At 45.1% G+C, this 15,599-nt stretch overlaps 2 long non-coding RNA genes across 2 annotated transcripts in view; one reads left to right on the forward strand and one right to left on the reverse strand.

Moving 5' to 3' along the window:
- Positions 1-15,599, forward strand: part of LOC135420722 (uncharacterized) — a 128,861-nt gene that overhangs the window by 3,062 nt on the left and 110,200 nt on the right. The gene's annotated exons all lie outside the window — the stretch shown is intronic.
- Positions 9,472-10,505, reverse strand: LOC135420720 (uncharacterized). Its single transcript, XR_010433692.1, has 2 exons — positions 10,086-10,505; positions 9,472-9,823 (listed from the first exon to the last, which is right to left on the reverse strand). It is a non-coding gene; the product is annotated as an uncharacterized LOC135420720 (long non-coding RNA).

Raw genomic sequence — 15,599 nt, forward strand, 5'->3', positions numbered from 1 at the left:
CTTATTTCTCCCACGAGGTGATATTTCTACCATGTAATCTTGCTGCTTCCTGCTGTAGGCAGTATTAGGGAGAATGTGTCAGAAAATTTGTCAAAATGCCTTTCTGTCAGAAGATTCTGTTTTAGTTATGCCCATGGGGGAAAAAAAAAAGGCATAATTTACTTGAAAATTCATAGTTCTCAGGTTTGACCAGCATGAGTTCTAGGGGCAGGTCCATATGCCCAACTGCAGAAGCTTCTGTATTTACAAATTGTACCCACAGGTTCTCCAGGGAGACAGTTTCTTTGATCTTGCCTCTTCTGTGTGCTTGGTTGCTTAAGCAGATGGACATGAGGAGCTTTTCCTAGTATATCTCTGCCTTCAGGAAGAAAACAAAACTCCACACCTATAAACCTCATGATTAACCAGTTAAATTTCACATGTGTGGTAGGTTCTCTGGGACCAAAGCTAAGTGGGGCTGTGGAGGCAGTGGGAAGGGTGTATTTAAGGAACTGTGCTGCACTGATGTGATATGGACTGCTCCTTGTACCAGCTGGATCTAATCTGGTGGGAGGGGAATTACCTTATCTCTAAACCTCGTCTCCCTTCCAAATCCACCAGTAGTGTCAGACTGAGAAATCAGTGCTTAGGAGAACAAAGACTCATCACAAATGCAGCTTCCACTCCCAAGTGCCAGGAGCATTTTTTTTTTAATCTTCCTCCTGTATTAGTGAATCCACTTAACAAGGCTTCCCAGGGTAAGTCATTGCCTGACCCACAGCCATCCCCAGGAGGAAAAGGGTGATGGAAGGAATGAATTGCAGCTAATACAGAGTAGCCTCAAGACTTGATGAAAAGACATGGTGGATAAATGTGCAGGAGGCTCAGTACATGAGAATCTCTGATTTTCTTCCCTCTGTAACTGTCCCTGTAGAACAGCTTTTCATAATTCCCTTCCCTTACTGTCCTAAAGACCAAACAGCCTCTTCCTCCCCACTTGGAGCATTTAGGCTCTCTATTCATACAGAACGATTCCCTTTCACTCCCCACAGAGCCTGAAAATCCTTCCTGTCCAACATTAAAAAAGAAATAAATTTTTCTCTGTCCATCCCATTCCTCCTGGTCCCCTGCACCTGAGCTGGCTGTATCTGAGAGGCTCCCAAGCCTGTAAGTGATGCTGTTTGCCTCTGAGTCAGAAAGGCTTTTAAATCTGAGTGTAAAATGAGCCTCCTCCAGCAGTAAACAGCCCATCATATACCTCCTTTGAAGTTCCCATTTAAATAACCTCCAGGGCTTTACTAATGCAGGAAGCCAGCAAGAGGAAATAATTCCCTCCTTCTCCTGCTCCCCTGTCCAAAGCAGGGAAAATGAATTCCCTGGCAGAGGAGGGACACTGGTTTTCAGGGTACTGCAGAGGAGATGAACAGCTCTCACTTGCAGCTTAGTTAGTGAGTCAGCACGTATTCATTCATGGATGCAATTTATTAACTCATAAACACTGCAGATGATGGTGTTATCACTGTGATAAAGTAATTTTAATTTGCTGTATAATTTATAAGGTAGCTCCTGCATCAGAGGGAAGCCTGTACCTGCTCATGTGTCCAGGTCCTGGCTTGGTGCTAGGGAGGGAAGAGACAATCAGGGAAACAAAAAGGAGGGGTCTGGAGCAGGACTATGGGAGCTGACCTGGTTGCAGACCATTTTTTGCTGGTTCTCCACCCTTGTGGATTGTTCCTGGTGCTGCTAATTCATGAAGAGGTGGATGTGTGTTTTCAGGCCTCCAGCTCTACATGTGAATTGATGCTTATATTTTTCCTGGAGGCAGACAGACATGCAGCAGGAGCACAAGTGAGTTTGTGTGACACCTGACAGCACTGGAAGGGTGTTCAGCAGTGTGCTGGAAAGGAGGGCATCCTGTGCTGGATGGGATATGTGATGTTGGATGTCAGCATGGGCTGATGTCATGTGGCTACCAAACAGGAAAGTAGTAAAGCCTTCTGAGACCTTTATGGATAGTATGTGCTGCAATGATTTAATGGGACAGCTTTCTAGTGAGACAGCAGGGAGGGAGTGGGAACTGTGGGACCTGGTGAAGTAACATTCTTACTTGCCTGGATATTACTTGTTTGCCAGGTTGGTTAACCAGCCAATACCTAAATGAGTCCCCTCCTTTGTTAAGCGATTTATTAAACAGTAAAACTTATCCAAATAATTAGACTTCATTAGTGCAGCATATTAACTAGAGACTGCCCTGAAGACATCTTAGTCTGAAGCTTACCAAGCTGCCTGAGGTTACTTTCTCCTGGGATCCAAGATGAAGTGCTCACAGATCCCTGCATTTTCAGACTGCTCTTAAACAAGTGGTGAGACTCGTGTTCCCCAAGGAGAAATACATGCTTGCCTGAACATGTTGCTACTTGGTCCTTGGCCTGACTGAAAATGTGGGGAGTTTCAAGGCAATTATACCTGCACTAATCATAATTTGCTCCTTCATCTGGGAGTATCTGCCTCTGTGCCTGTGTTTATGTTAAGTTGCTGAACAATTTGATTAGGTGCTTTGAATAAACTATGTAATTATGCCATAGATACTCCTGATGCATATGTTATTTTTACTATCTGAGTTATCACTGCCTATTGTTGTAGTGCAATAACACTTAGAGGCTGTTATTAGAGCTGGAGCTCCATTGTGCTGGCTGTTGTACAGACATACAGTAAACTGCAGTCTCTGTCCTGGACAGGTTACAGCTTCACTGTACTGGGCAATGGCCCATTAGAGCAGCCTTATTAGGCATTAGTGCCCAAAATAGTTGCATGGTTCCGTAATGGAAATGGCCTCACAGACCTTTTAACCTGTGAAGGCAGCAGTGTTCCTGAATTCAGCTCTGCCCATGTTCTGCCAGCATTATTAGTGCTGAGGCTCGTTAGACAGAATTTTAAGAAATCTTAGTTTCAAGTGTGGTTGGAACTGGTCAATTCTGCTTTCTCAGTGAGTCCTCCTGAGGGTAGAAGAGCAGAGCCAGGCCATCCTCTTTCATATCCTCAGCATGGGGTTCTCTTTTGTCAAAGGCATTTGACTGTGAGCTGAATTCTTTCCCAGCTGTTTTGTACTTCGCCCGATTCCCTTGACCTTGTGCCAATCAATGATGGATTGTACAAGCCCCCATCAAAACCACTGCAGAAGCCAGAGGAATGCCAGCTTTGCTGTGTGCTACATTAAGTCAAATATTTTAAGCCTAAGACGGATGGGTATGATTCTTCTATTTCAATCTGCTCCTTCAGATTAAAAAGCTGCTAAAAAGCTTCAGCTTTGTCTTGATGCATCTGCTGCTTCATGACCAATGAATGGCATGTCCAGGACTGGAGGCTGTGGGTGGGAGGATGATATTTTGTGATAAATGTATCTGATGGTGTTTTATGTTCAGAAAGTTTTTTAAAAGCTTTCCACAGCAAATGATCAATCTGGTAGAGAGATTGCTGAAAGAGCATTTAGGGCTCCTTTGACAATGAGGAACAAGCAAAGTCTAAAAAGACCACACACCTCTAACCAATGCAAAGTTAGGCCATATTTTGCTTATGCCTCTTTCTTACTTTCCCCTCTGTGGTGCTGTTTCTGTTACATTGGCTATAACTGCAGAATATTATTCTGTAGTATGTTATGTATCAGATCTCTTACTAATTCTCTAACCCCTCTTTACAGTTTCGTGGCTGAAAGATTAAATCTGCAAAGCATTTATATGAAAAAACCATAAAATAACAGATTGTTGGTTTTTTTCACTTGCTTTGCATTCAGTTTTCAGTGTCAAGAGTTCGGTGAGCCACATTCTGTGGTGATGGGAATCAATGGTGGTAGAGTTGATTGATTTGAATTTAATGGTATGAGGATTTCCTGAGTAAGCTGGAGGGCTGGAGACATTCTCAGAGATGTAGCTGGTAGAGCCAGTCTATAAAACCTTTGAAATGATGAAAAGGCAAAAATATCAGACTTCTTCCTGTTAGACTACTGTGATCTGTCACAGCACCAGTGGTAGAAGGAGGAGAGGTGCAGAGGCTACAAAAGACAGCTCATATTTCTTCAAATGGCTGGTGGGATTTAGAACTGGTTTTAGCTCACATGAAATTTTGGGACTGAGGCCAAGCACCGTTTCCGGAATTTGCGTTTGACCCATGGCTGGGATTAAGGGCTTGAATTTGATTTACTTTAAATCTGAGGCTGAACTTGGTTGACATCTACTGGTTGGGATTCTAGGAAATCAAAGGAAGCTTCATTGACTGATGTGAAATTCAGTTTTCAAATACTGGCGAGAAATCAAATACTTTTCAACCATGTTCCAACAACAAAATGAGAACCCAGACTGGTGATGCTTAGGTCTGACCTCAGCACCCTCATTTCTCCTGCATTTTGGAACGTGAGGTTGGCAAAGAAGAGAAAAAAGATGTCTAGCAAATAGGCATTCAATTGGCTTAATATACAGACTATTTTGCTGCAGTGTAACTGGAGCCTCTTATTAACAATCTGATAGCACTTCTAAACAAGGAGAGCTGTTTCCTTGGTGGGGGCAATCTCCAATCATATGCCAACATTGCTTTTGACATATTTATGACTCAAATAAAATCTCCCATCTGGTATATTTTAAAATAAAATTGAAAATTTATCACTTTGTTTTAGTTGGTTTGTCGTTCTCCCTGAGAGAAGATAGCCAGGCTGAGATTATTGCATCGGCAGCCTGTCAGCTGAGGTTAGGCTGAGGTGTGATTTAAATTTCAATACTTTCCACATTACAGCTGTCTGGGGTGGGGAAATTACAAGAAGAAAAGCAGAGAGTCTGTTATTTTTATTCATTAGTCTCTCCTGATTTGTTTTGTTTTTCTTTTGGTTAGCTCTACTCACCATATAGAGCACCTGGAGAAAAAAAGATACTTCCTGTTTTTCTGGATTTCCACGGCTTTTGCTTGGTCAGAGGCATTTGGGAGGGATGAGGCAGAACCCAAGTGCTGTCTACCCTGTTGCTCTGCCATCAGGCTGGGCTGTGATAGCAGGATGAGATCTTTTCCATGTGTGGTGCTGTGCAGTTCACGGTGTTTAGAGAGACTGTAACTTTTGGCAGAGCTAATGGAGCGATGTTGAGTCCCATTTCCCTGATGAAGGACCAAAGGAGAGACGTGGATGGCCTTTTGTGTCACTTAACATGGACAGCTGTATCTAAGCAAGTCTAGATTTCAGCACAGTAGAGAGAAATGGACACTTCTGGAAGCAGGAGCAAACATGCTGTTTCTAAGCCTTTGTGGTGAGTTTAGCTCAGGCATTCTTAACAAGCTGCAATAGATGAAATGATCACATACCACGGGATTTTTTGTGTCTGGAGTGGGTGTGGGAAGTGAAGCAGCTGAAGCAGAGTCTGGTGTTCAAGCTGCAGGCTGGTCCCTGGGATTTCACATTTAGCCTGTATTGGACAGAAGCTGTGGAATAGGAGTGCTTTCTCTGTATGCAAACCTTTCTGAAGTGGAAGACTGTCTGTAGGCCTCAGGCATGCAGCAGTGTGTTCTTCCTCATGCTTCTGATGGATGCTGGAGTCCTGCCTGGCTGGTCTGGCCTTGCCCAGCGATGCGTTTGATCAGGTGCATTTGTTTCTCTTCAGGTACTCGATAGTCTGACTGCAAAATTATCAGAGGTCTTATCTGGGCAATATAGGGGAGTAAAATGCCTTTATCCCCCACCTCCAGCAGTTGCTTTGTTGCTCAGATGATGACTCAAGCTGTAGTGGAGCTAGGGACTGCCCTCCACTGCAGGTGTAAAGGCAGGAAGGTGGGAGGGCACCCCACGTAAGGGTTGCAGTAGTTTACTCCCCTTAAACTTGAATTCTTGAGTACCCTAGACAGGGGAAAAAAATGGCAGAATTGCCAATGAATCTCCAAATGGCTTATTGGCTGGTGCAGCAGAATGGCAGTCCAGACACAGTAGCTTATATAGTTCTAGGCTGGCTCTGGGGATTTACAGCAGCATTGCAGGTGCTTCTTCTGGGAGAAGATCAGATTCTACATGTGAACTATAGTCACTGAACCTGTGTGGGGCCAGATGTGACCTCAGCCCCACCTCTGTGTGCTGTGCTGTGAACTACAGGGCAAAATGCAGCCCCCAGTGCATTAGGCTTGTTATCTCCAGCTTGTACTTAAGACATATGAATTATCTCCTATGGAGCACATATGTAACACTTTTATGCACCAGTTGGGTATTTGTGTATTTGTGTAGCATGTTCCTCATTTCTAAAGTGTGCACTTTGGACTCCTTATTACGTGCAATGGGATTTTGTTCTTCTGATATATATTTGTGCAGGTGAGCATATGGTTAAGGATTTGCCTGTGTGCATTTTAGCACAGCATTAGGGGATGGATAAGTCTTTTGGGAGTAGTGTGTTTGTTTATGATGGTGTGCTTTCACCAGTGTACATTCTGTACACATGCAGTGCCTATGTGTGTGTGTCATTTCATTTGATTGTTCTGTTTTCCTGTTTTCTGGGCTGAACAATTATGGGTGTTTTGTTGAGTGCATCAGATATATTATTTCCTTTCACAGCAACTGTACATTTGCTAATGTCAAATTTATTCTAAATGGATACACAGGTGCAATTCTTCATTCAGTAGACCTAAATTTTGTTACATGGAATGAATGGATGTTTTGTTTGCATGCTCAGTGTATGTGTGCTCCCTTGGTACACATGCTCCTGTTGTCTATAGAAAAAGGTACTTTGCACTGAAAATAATCTGTGCCTGCCTTATGTGCTGTAAATGTGTGTTTGTGAACATGGGGCTTACAACGTGTGTGCAGGGTGTGTAGCAAAAGTGTGGCTTATGTCTGAAAATCCATGTGCTCAGTTTTATATTTGTGCCATGTGAGCACGTATTTCCCTGCATTTGCTGGCAGAGTTACACAAGTGTTGAGTCTTCATACTGTTAAAATAACAGAGGAATTGTCCACATATTTTCTAATTTTTTAAAATGTCCTCCTGCTTCCGTGGTTTAAATTTCTAAGTGTCTGTCCAAGTGATATATGTCAAAACATCAGGAAGGATATTTAAGCAGTTATGTCAATGGAATGAAACAAAGTCATGAGTTAATGCTTTTCTGATGCTATATAAAAGGGAAAATGGTGAAGAAGAGCTACAGGTAAAATACAAAATGAAAAAGATCAACCAGAGTTAAGTCAGGAGGTTTGTTCTTAAACTGGAAACATCTACAGCAAAAGAACTCACATGACTGTATTTCTATTTTATGCCATCCGATGATCACACCATCCTGTCCCAGATCTCCCACCCTCGAGGGTCAGTCCCCAGGAAGCAGGAAGGATGATGGAGCCCTCCTAACCTTGTTACTCTTCCTCTTGGCTGTCCTATCAGGTGCTTTGAAAGTGAGTCAGGGCATTCATTATCCCACCGTTTCTTTTTGTGACATTTGAAAAGATCTGACGCAGTCGGAATGATTGAAGCGCCTGCTGCTTTTCTCTCTAATTATCCAGTTTCCTCGTTGGGACTGAAATTATTGCCCTGCAAGAGGGCAATAATTGTCCCTATTGCCACGTAAGAGCTACACAAACACCAGCCTGCTTGGCTGCCACTGCCACTGGTTCACGTATCCAGACATAAAAATGACTTTCCTTGGCTGCTGGGCTGTACCATGGAATATGTGACCATGGAGTGCTGGAGCTCCAGGCACAGTGGTGACGTGCTGGTAGGTGGTTACAAGGGACTTATCTCCTTTCTTTCCTGCATGTTGCTGTTTTCATGGTAACAGTGGTACACTGAAACAAGGGACTGTGGTCCCTGAACTGTAATTCATCATCGAACAGCCTTTGCTATGGATTGCCCGACTGGAGGCCTTGCCTGTAGCCTGTGGTAGGAATAGGAGGACAAATAAAGGGGAAAATGAAGAATGGGTTGAAGGCAGAGGAAGAGAGTGATGGTTGAGGAGAAGTCTCACTCGGTTACAGAGTGCCTTCTGAGGCATTTGAGGAGTGTGTGCAGACATTGCCAAGGGAAGCTAGATCTGGAGCTATGAGGAAACACAAAAACTGGGAACAGTTGAAATTTTCTCAGCAAAAGGCAGGAGCAGTGTGCTAGGGATGGTGTGAGACACCAGGGGAGCTGACAGGGATTCCTGTAGGTATTTGTTGGCCAATTGCTATTAAATCCTGAAGAGTCAACAAATAGCTAATCTTGGTGCCCAAGGACTGCTGCTCTGCAGTCTGTTGAATTCTATCTTCACTTGGGCTGTAAATTCTCCTCCAGAGTGGATGCTGGGAGTGTTAGTGGATGTGCAAGGTGAGAGAAGGGTGTAAGAATGGGAAAATTAGGTTGAAGGATCAATGAGGTAAATGATCCTTCAGCCTGTGGTCAGAGAGCTATTGGTAATAAGGAAGGAGGTAAAAAGATCCCTGAGGTGTGTGGGCAAGCCCTGTCTCAGCCCATGGGGCTTTCGTGGAGCTCAGCTCTCACTCCAGCTGCCTGGCTCTTGCTTCCCCCTTCTCTTGGCAACACATGCTGCCTCTCCCCTGCCCCCTCTCCCTCCAGTTCCTTGTGACAGGCTTACAAATCCTGGGACCCCTGATGCTGGAATGGCATTTTGGCCTAGCTGGAGTTGTTTATAAGCACAGAGCTTTGATGCTGTCTCCAAAGCCTCTGGAGAGCTGAGAAAGGGCTATTTTTCACGTGATGCTTTTGGAGAATGCTATGGGAAAAGGTCAAGGGACAGAGTGGGAACGAGTAGGTCACATACTCATTGGTTTAGGGCACCACGACAACATTGGTTCTTTAAGATCTCAGAGCCTGCTTTGTAAAAATAAGCACCTCTCAGTGAGCTGCCTGGGAAAGAACAGGGGCACGCCTCCTGCGAGCGGATGTTCGCCGCGTTCCTTCTCTTGCCTTGGCAATCGCTGTGTCTCGGCGTCCCTGTGAGCCAGGCAGGTCCCACAAACGGTGTGCAGCATTCTAAAGAGCCTCTTTGCTTACTGCTTTGACCTTTGTAATACAAGGGGATGTTTTGTAAGAGCAGGGGCCTTCTGCACCTGACACAGGATGGGGTCTGGGAGCAGTGCTGGAGGATTCCTTAGTCCCTCCCCATGTCAACGCCCCGGGTCTGTGGGCAAAAAGAGCTCAATCCTGAACAGCTGTTTGCCCTTTGGTTTTGCATGTTATCTTTCTCATTTAAATTGGGGTGGGGGGAAGCAGTCTAACAAGTCCTTCTTCCTTTTTTCCTCCCAGATTCACACACACTATGTCGATCAGCGGGAGTGTGTGTGGGGGAGCGTGCTGAGAAGGAACAGGAAGCAGAGGGGTGAGCTGGCAAGTCATTTACATTGGAAATATAAGCTGAATGTGCATTTCCCTACTGCTGCTATCAATCACTTAGGTTTCCTGTATGCTATGGAATAGAGGAATGGAGTTTGCTTGCTTCCCACTTCCCCCGGGAATGGAAACACTGATTTGTTTCACTGCCTAGAAATGCTGATCGCTCAAAACATTTATTGTTTCAGAGACACATGCAGTTCTGAAGCTGAATTTTTCAGCTTCCTCTTATCTGGTCTTCAGAAATGTCTTCAGATGTCCTGCAGACCTGGGGAATTACTCTGCTCTGGTAGAGATGTAAAGGTGCTGTTGCAGTAGCACAGAAAAGCCCACAGGCAGCTGAGCAGGTGCTTTTCTGCAGAACCCTGGCAGATACCCTCTGGTCCCCATCAAACCTGATGCTTTGTTCATGTGACCTGGCACCTGATCCAGTGAGATGAGGTTTTGAGAGTTCTAAGGTCCTGCATGTTGTTGAAGCCCTTCAGTGACTTTTTTATGAGGTAACAAATCTGTTGAGAGAAAATTACAGTGGGAATTATATGGAACAGACAGATCAGTATGTTTTCACTGTTCAGCTCTGTTGGAAGGGTTGGGGACAGTAGTAGAAACAGAACATGGAACTGAGAAAAGAATAGAAAAGAAAAACAGAAGGAAAGAGTAGGACAAACAGGAAAATGAATGAAAAGTCCATATTAAATAGCAGAAATGAAGAAAGTGTAGAAGAATTCAGGTAGCCTTGCAAACCAAGAAGGTACAGTAAAAATGCCCCACTGTGTATTCACTCCCCTTGTGATAATGCAAAGGTCTGGCACACTTCTGCAGTTTTTAGGTGCTATCTGGTCCCTGATTAAGAAACATCTTCCTCTCATTTAACAACCTCTCATTAGCCAAATTCTCATCCTGCAGAGGAAGTGCTGACCTAGTTCCTACATGGGGGCAATCAGGCTGTGGACAGTTTGGGACTCATGGATAACCAAAGGGGTGGGGCACCAAAACTCTTGTGTGACTCCAGCAGCCCTTGTTTGGCTATGACAGGGCTGGTTATGACAGGGTGTCTTGAAAGCTTCTGTGATGGCTGGAACTGGAATGTTGTTGGTATTCAGTTCAGTTGCTGTAATAAAGAGGCTGGTGAGGCACCATGTCCTTGAAGCATGGCTGTGGCCAGGAAACCTCTCCTGGCTGTGGGGGACTGGCGCCCTGTTCCCTGGGGATGTGAGCTCAGCAGCCTTTATGAGCTCAACCACTGTGGGTTGGGGCAGTAACTCAGAGGGGACCTGTTGGAAAACCCAGGGGCTGGAAGGAAATGCTGCTGATGACTCAATAGGCAAGGCTCTTCCCTCTGTTGATGTTGGAGCTGAGCCACACAGACACGTCCCTCCATAATTACCCACCAGTTACTTACAGCCCATGTTTTGTAACCACTGGCATTCCCGTTTGTTGTCCTTGCACCTGGAGTCGTGAGGCTCCAGTCCATACCGTGAAATCTGGTGCCTCACTGGTGCTCGCAGCCTCCAAGGAGCAACGATGTGTTTGCCTCTAGCATGAGGCACACTCGTGATGTGTGCACGGCTCAGGCAGCTGGAGATGTTGTGACCATGCAGACAGGTTGTGGCTTCATTGCTGGGGCTCTGTCTGTCCTGCTTGCCCGGGATGGTTGCGTGTGGGATTACACGTAAAACCACAGAGAGACGTGTCATCAACCACCCGGTTTCAGCCTGGGGAGGAGCTGTGAGGTGTTAGTGGCCTGGTGCTCGGGGACGATGGTTAGGTGTCCTGGGGCGGGGGCAGGGATGGATTGGGATGACAAAACATCGGGATAGGGAGAAGATTCCCCGCGGTGGGATTGAGCGGGGGAGACCCCTCGCGGTCACCCGGGGAAGCGGCGGCTCAGCCCCGCGAGCAGGGATCTGTTTCCTTTTCCAGTCGTTCCTCTCAGACATGAAGTCATGTAATGACTTCAGCTCTAGACAGTGCCAGCTGTGTTAGCTGCAGTGAATAGTTCCACTTTTTTTCCCGTTTCTTAATGATCTACTGGGAAACGGGGAGGTGTTTTGTAAAGCTGACACATTTTCGATCTGTATTGATTGCCAGGTGATATTGGTGTATCTCGTTGCAACTGCTGCCTTAGGCTGAGAAGTTCATACTTCAAATCTTCTTTTGAAATCTCTTTGACCTGCTCTTGTGCTCTGATCCAGCCACACCATCTGCCTCTTTTCTGGTGTCCTCCTCAGTGTCTGGGTGTAAATGAATTGGTAAACACTTCTGATTCTTTCCTGTGGGGATGGTGAGACCCTGGCATGGGGGTCTCAGACTCTGCCTCTGTGGATGCCCCATCCCTGGAAGTGTTCAAGGCCAGGTTGGACAGGGCATGGAGCAACCTCGTTTAATGGAAGGTGTCCTTGCTGATGGCAAAGGTTTGGAACTAGATGGTCTTTGAGGTGTCTTCCAACCTAAACCATTCTAGGATTCTGCAGCACCCTCATCCACCTTGCTAGCAAATGCACAGATAATCTGCTTCTCCTGTTTTGGGAGTCAGACTGGCAGTTTCAACACAGGGCTCCAAAAAAAGGGATCTGTTTTCTTTTTGTTCCTTTCAGACATGAAGTCATGTAATGACTTCAGCTCTAGACAGAATCAGCTGTGGTAACTGCAGTGAATAGTTCCCCCTTTTTTTTTTGTTTCTTAATAATCCACTTGGAAGCAGGGAGGTGTTTTGTAAAACTGACCCATTTTCAATCTGTATTGATGTCCATGTGATATTGGTGTATTTCATTGCAACTGCTGCCTTAGGCTGAGAAGTTCATACTTCAAATCTTCTTTTGAAATCTGTTTGACCTGCTCTTATGCTCTCATCCAGCCACACTATCTGCCTCTTTTCTGTTGCTCCTCAGTGTCTAAGTGTAATTGAATTGGTAAACACCTTTAACTGATCTGATTCTTTGCTGTGGGGATGGTGAGACCCTGGCATGGGGGTCTCAGACTCTGCCTCTGTGGATGCCCCATCCCTGGAAGTGTTCAAGGTCAGGTTGGACAGGGCATGGAGCAACCTCGTCTAGTGGAAGGTGTTCTTACCCATGGCAGAGGTTTGGAACTAGATGGTCTTTGAGGTCTTTTCCAACCCAAACCATTCTAGGATTCTGCAGCACCCTCATCCACCTTGCTAGCAAATGCACAGATAATCTGCTTCTCCTATTGGAGTTGTTTCTGTGTAATTATTCTCTTTGCTGTGGCTGGCAGCGAGATCAACCCACCCATGCAGTGGACTCTGCAACAGCACTGCCTTCCTGTCCTGTTTGTGAGAACAGCCTCTCTAGAAGTTTCTCAGGTAACAACCAGCAGCAGGAAAATCATCCCAGCTCTGGTGCTCTCTATGGGATTTGCTCACTGCCATTTCAGTGGTCAGAGACTGTAGTCTTCCAGGGATCTGTTGTTGCAGCTTGATGAATGACAGCCTGGGAATCAGAAAAGATGGGCTGGACATCTTGAGGGGTGGCTCATTTTGGTTAAGTCACTTTGGGCTGATCACATGGAGATGTGCAAAACAAGGATAATGGTCTGGCTCACCTTTGCAAAGAGCTTAGAGAACTCATCTGACACTGCCTTTTTCTGCCAGCCACCAGCTCCAGCAAAGGTTCAAGACCTCCCTCAGGACTCTGCCAACAGGAATTTTACTGGTCTATTAGGAAGCACAGCAATAAATTGCAGGGCTCTTCTTTATTCTTTTGTCTCTCCCAGTGATGCTCAGCAGTTGTACACAAGTGACCACAACATCATCTTGCTGTCATTAGGTTGCTGTGTGTAATCACCACTTAGTGTGTTCACTGAGTCAGCTCTTCCCTGGCTTCCACAGTAGAGCTGACTGATCAAAGCTAAAACAATCCTGCAAAAAAATCTAGAAAGCTGAGATTTCTTTTCTGCCCAAATTCCCTTCTGCATTGTTTTTATTTTTATCTGTTAGTGCTATAAGTAGTAAATTTTCTGAGGTCATGAGCTGTTTCTGCTTGAAGACAAGCTGCTAAATGATGCTGCATACAAAGAGGTGATGGAAAGATGGGCTTAGAGGAGCAATGGGATCCCAAACAACTTCTCTATAGCTGGAAAAAGGATTCCAATAGAGACTAGACCTTTAAGTTAGTGTCTCAATCCCTGTTAGACCTCTTCATGAAAGTTCCAGCTCTCATGTCTGTGGGAGACAACGTGTATAAAGCAAGGGGTGGTTGTTTCTTTAAGGCCTCCTTGCACTGCTCTTCTCTTGATATTCCTGCTGACACAGATTTTCCTCTCTTGCTGAATTTCAGTGCACCTGCTCATATAAACTAGGCTGTGCAAGGTTTTCTCAAGCTGAGTTTGGGTATGGTAACAGAAGCAGCACCCAAGACCATATTCCTAGGCTGAGAGGAGTCATTAGTATGCAAGGTGAAGCCTGGCTTAAGCAGCTCCATAGATGACCCACAGAAACTAATCACAAAGTGAAGATGTGCATTTAAAGGTCAAGTCACCTGATAGGAAAGTGCAGCAATATTTTAGAGAGATAGTAGTAGAACAGGAGGCTTTCCTATCAGATCTAGGTATTCACTCTGCCTGTGTATCATTATTATTGTCTTATATACTCAGTACAAGCCTACCTATCTACCTATGCATGCTAAAGGCATTGCACTCAAATTCAATATCACACAAGACAAGCTGACTTGGAATGTGAATTACCTTGTTATGTTCTGCTTGAGCCTCCAGGACAAGCTGCCTGCTCTTCACTGCTTTAACCTGAGTTAGCTAACATGGGTTAGTCTGCATTAAGAACACAGATTTTCTTTCTTTCTTTTTTTTTTTTTTTTAAAAACCCTTTTTTGTGTAACCAGAAGGACTTAGAAATGGATAGGAAGACCTTTCTGGTCAAGTTTCAGGAAGCCAGAGTGTGCCAGGTGGGAACTGGTTAGACAGAGCTGTGGAGGAAGCTGGCAAATGGATGGAAAACCCTGAGAGTTTGGGGGCAGCAATGTCCACTGAGCCTGTGGATACTTCCAGCTTGTTATAGTTGTGATGAAAAACACAGTCTTGTGAAGTGTTTCTGTGACAGCTTGTTTTGCCTGGAGCAGGGAGGCAGTTGGTCAGAAGGACAGGTGCAGCTGAATTTATATCTAACTTCTAGAACAAAGACAGAGTCCCTGTCAGGATCTTCTTCCTCTCAGCTTTCTGTGTGGGAAGCCTCCCAAAATGCACCTCCTGGCATGTGGCTGATGATATTCTGTGTTCTTGGCTCTTGCCCGTGGCTCGGGGGCTGTTCCACAGTCCCTAATCTTCCCAGTGAACATATTCAAGTGGGGCTCAAGGGGGTTGGGCAAGGCCAGTGCAATTCAAGTACAAGCTGAAGTGCTCCCCAGGCCTTGTGAATGGCCAAACTAACTGTGGTGAGGTTCCAAGCTATGTTGCAGGGAAGGCAGGGTTCCTTGGAGTCTGGGTGGGGGCTAATCAATGTACATTCATCATTAATTTATGCATGTAAGGGGGTTTTGGAGTGGAGTTGTCATGCTGGTTTTGATAATGCTAACTCTATCCACCCTGCCAGCTGCTGCAATGTGGTGGCAGTTTGTGTTGCTGCATGCAGAATTATGGTGCTTTTGTGGGAATATTATGTTCCCTGAATAGAGCCCCACAGAGCAATTTGCTTCATCCTTACAAACCCATCCAAATAACTGGCAGTGCCTTACAAATACAAAACAATTGAGAAAATAAACGTATTATACTGTACATCTGTGACAAAACAATGCTTTCATGTGCAAAGAGAGAAATGTGTTTGTTTAACTTACAGTCTCCCATTTGGAAATAAATGCATTCATTTAAATCAAAATGGGACGTTCTTCACTATTACAGTATTTTGCATGCCAGATGTAAGAAATATGCTGCTTGAGGAGCTGACAAAAAACTTGGAGTGGTTGATCTTACCAAAAGCACGTACTGGTGCCTTATTCTAGACCCTGCCTCTCTTCCTGCAGCGTGTCCTCTACGCTGGGATGGAGCCTCCTGGCTTTGTGTGTGGAGGATCTGTGCACAAAAGCTTTGGGAATGTGGCACTCTGGTGCCCTGTGTGTACACAGGAGAGCCTGCTTTTCACCTGGGTGGTGCTCAGAAGAGAGTGCAATCAGCTGCCACACATCAGAAGTTTGCTTTGCCATAACCATGAGGCAGATTCCCTGCAGGAGTTGTAGCAGTCCAGCAGGTTTTTGATCCGTTACAGTTTTTGTGTTAAAGAAGCATTAGTTTTCATTTATATGCAGCAATAGAAGTGTT

This window comes from Pseudopipra pipra, chromosome 12, assembly GCF_036250125.1.
Source record: "Pseudopipra pipra isolate bDixPip1 chromosome 12, bDixPip1.hap1, whole genome shotgun sequence".
NCBI lineage: Eukaryota > Metazoa > Chordata > Aves > Passeriformes > Pipridae > Pseudopipra > Pseudopipra pipra.